Source organism: Cebus imitator, unplaced genomic scaffold, assembly GCF_001604975.1.
Source record: "Cebus imitator isolate Cc_AM_T3 unplaced genomic scaffold, Cebus_imitator-1.0 Scaffold521, whole genome shotgun sequence".
Lineage (NCBI taxonomy): Eukaryota > Metazoa > Chordata > Mammalia > Primates > Cebidae > Cebus > Cebus imitator.
The window spans coordinates 1,222,220-1,224,942 of NW_016107836.1; the positions used below are offsets into that span (position 1 = coordinate 1,222,220).

General features: G+C 56.3%; 1 protein-coding gene across 8 annotated transcripts in view; it reads left to right on the top strand.

Moving 5' to 3' along the window:
* Nucleotides 1-229: 229 nt before the first annotated feature.
* The window catches only part of HIPK3 (homeodomain interacting protein kinase 3), a 100,561-nt gene continuing 98,067 nt past the window's right edge, over nt 230-2,723 (top strand). For 6 of the 8 annotated variants that reach the window (XM_017514256.2, XM_017514260.2, XM_017514258.2 and 3 more), the window contains exon 1: nt 230-869. The gene's annotated coding sequence lies outside the window, so the exon portion shown is untranslated. Of the gene's footprint in view, nt 870-976; nt 1,663-2,723 lie in introns of those variants that run through there. The other 2 variants (XM_017514257.2, XM_017514262.2) reach the window with 2 other exon arrangements.

Sequence of the window (2,723 nt, forward strand, 5' to 3'; positions counted from 1 at the left end):
GCATCTGAATCCTTTCTTTGGGTACTGGGATCTTTTTTTAAATGTGTATTTCTGGCGGAGGGGGCATGGAGTGAGGTTCAGAACGGTAGAGTGGGGCTGACAGATGCCTATTTGGCTGGAGGCTTGGCGTGCGGGACTCCGGGTCGGGGCCGGACGGGCAGCCAGGCGAGCTCCGGGCGACAAGGGCGCGGTTGCGGACTGGCGGGCGGACCCCGGGGAGGGGCTTCACGGAGGCGCCGCGACCGGAGCGGAGCGGAGCCGCTCGGGCTGGGCGCGCAGCGCTGCCAGGCGGGCGGTGGCGCTGCGGAGGCGGTGGCCGAGGCCTGCGGGCGCGGAGGAGGGGCCGGAGGCTGGGGCGGCTGGCGGCAGCTGCCTCAGTGACGACTGCCGGCATCGCGGCGACCTGAGGAGATCAAGCCGCGGGCCCCGCCGTCGTCGGCACTCCGGCTGTCTTCCTTCTCCGGTCCCGGCCGGGGCGTCAGGAATGGGCCCCAACCGCCGCGGGCCCCGCACCCTGCGTCGCCCGTAGGCCCCAGTAGCTGGAGGCCGGCTGGCCTCCCACTACCCCTCACCCCAGCCGAGCCGTCCCCACCCCAAATCCCCGGGAAGGAAGATGAGGGAGACGGGCCCGGCGCTTAGCAGCCAGAGCAGCAGTAGCAGCAGCAGCGGTCGGGGGAGGGTGTTTCGCCGTTTCCTCTCAGCCGCCAGGACAAGATGGCAGCGGCCGCGGAGAGGGGCTGAGCCTGGGCTGGGTGGTGCCGCCTGCTGAAGCGCCTGGCTCCCTGTCCCCGGCACGGCCCTGCGCCCCACCCCGGACATGCTCAGGGCTGCGGCCGCCCGAAGAGGAGAGAGCGCGGGCCTCTAGGAAGGTAAGGAGTCGAGCGAGGGGCGCTGCCACCCCTGGGTGGGGGGACCGGCTCCGGCCGCGGACTCCGCGGCCAGGTGTCCAGCAGACCCCAAACCTGACCCAACCCCTCCGGAGCGGTCCACACTCGTCGCACGTCCCGTGCCCCATCCTTATCCTCCGCGCTCTCGTGCTCCCAGTTTCCGCCACAGCCTCCGCGGTGTGGCCGGGTTTGGGCCGCTCCCTGGAAGCCGGCGCCACGCCAGGCCCTGGGCTGCCGGACGCGGGGGCCGCAGCCTCCGGGAAGCCGCGCTTGGCCGGGGCCCGGGGGCCTCGGCCTCCCCCCGCCGAGGTTGCGCAACGGCTCTTCCCAGCAACCAAAGTTTTGTTTAGTCCCACGGGGAGCCTCTCTTCTCCCCTCCGCAGCCCTAGGCCGTAACTACGGAGACCTCTTTTCTTTCATTAAGGGGAACAAACACAAACACGGGCACGCACGCAGCTTGAGCACCCCAGCCGATGGCCGCGTCCCAGGCTTTGTGGCCCCGTCCCCAGCGTCGCGGAGCGGCGGGTTTGCAGGGTGTCAACTCTGGGGACGTGCGTGCGTGTGATTGTTGGGGAGGAGAAATGTGATCCGCCGCGCCGCGTCCCCAGCGGCGGCTGGAGGAAGGCGTGGCGGCCGCGCGGCGGGGCTGTTGCCGGCTTCTCTCGGTACGGTGGCTGCCGCCCGCTTCTCTTCGCCGCACTGGGAGAACTGGCGGAAAGACTTTGGATGAGAATGTCTGTTTTTCTGTTGTGAGGGAGACGGCTGTTGTAAAATGGTATGTGGCTCTAGGGGAAGCCTGTTGTTCCCCTAATCTCATCTCTGCTTGAGGAATTGCGCTGAAGAGCGTGTGCGTTAATTACCTTGGACTTGTTACAGAGTAGTCGTAACTCGTTCAGGCATAGAACAGTGTTTTCACAACCTCTTAACTGCCCTGTTAGGGAATTTGTTCACCTGTCAGTTCGCTGCTTCCAATTATAAGGGGCTTCTATTAGCAACAGCAAAAAATTTCAGATTATCATCCAGGTATAGGGAAAGCTCACAGTTGGTTCTATCGTCAACTTTGTTTGGATGTCTGTCTGGTACAGGGCTGGAAAAGTTAGCTGGCAAACCAGTCTGTGCGTGTGCTTTTGCGTACTTTCTAGTAGTTTGGAGATTCGCTGACACTTTTTCCCTTTTTGCTGTTTAGGTATTTGCCTTTAGCTGTAGCTTCTGAAGTGGGAGTACTTATATTCGAACCATTTCAGTTCATTTCAAAGGTTTAGTTGCTGGGCTCTTTAAAATTTTAAAACAGGTCTCCTTTCTGATCAAAATTTTGATGAAAAGCCTTGAGCAGTAACGGTGGGTTTTGTTTCCAAACTAAAACATTTTAATCCTATATTCTTATTTTTCAGAAGCTGGTAAAGTCTCACCATATGTTTGATAAGTCTAGATTCTGCTTATGTTTGCAAGTGCAGTGCTAATTTTATACAATGAGCAATGATAAGGTTTAGATAGGTCATGATTAAGCTTAGTATTTTAAGTAAACAAAATATGACTGACCTTTTTAAAAAACAGTTTTCATAGTTGTATTGATTATCTTATGCTTTCGTGCCGTTTATCTGTAACTGAAAATTTTCCAGCCAGATACGGTTGTTTTAAGTCAATGAAATATTTCTTGGTGTATTTATCACTGAATTCATAAAATGTAGAGGACTCTTATTTATGAAATATAATGCTTAACCTATTTGAGGTTTATTTTTCTTTTATTTTGAAATTTACGTATTTAAAATTTGTGTTAAGGCAGAAATGTGTTGAAATATTTATGTTTGGGCATTTTGGGTTTTTTTTTTTTTTTTT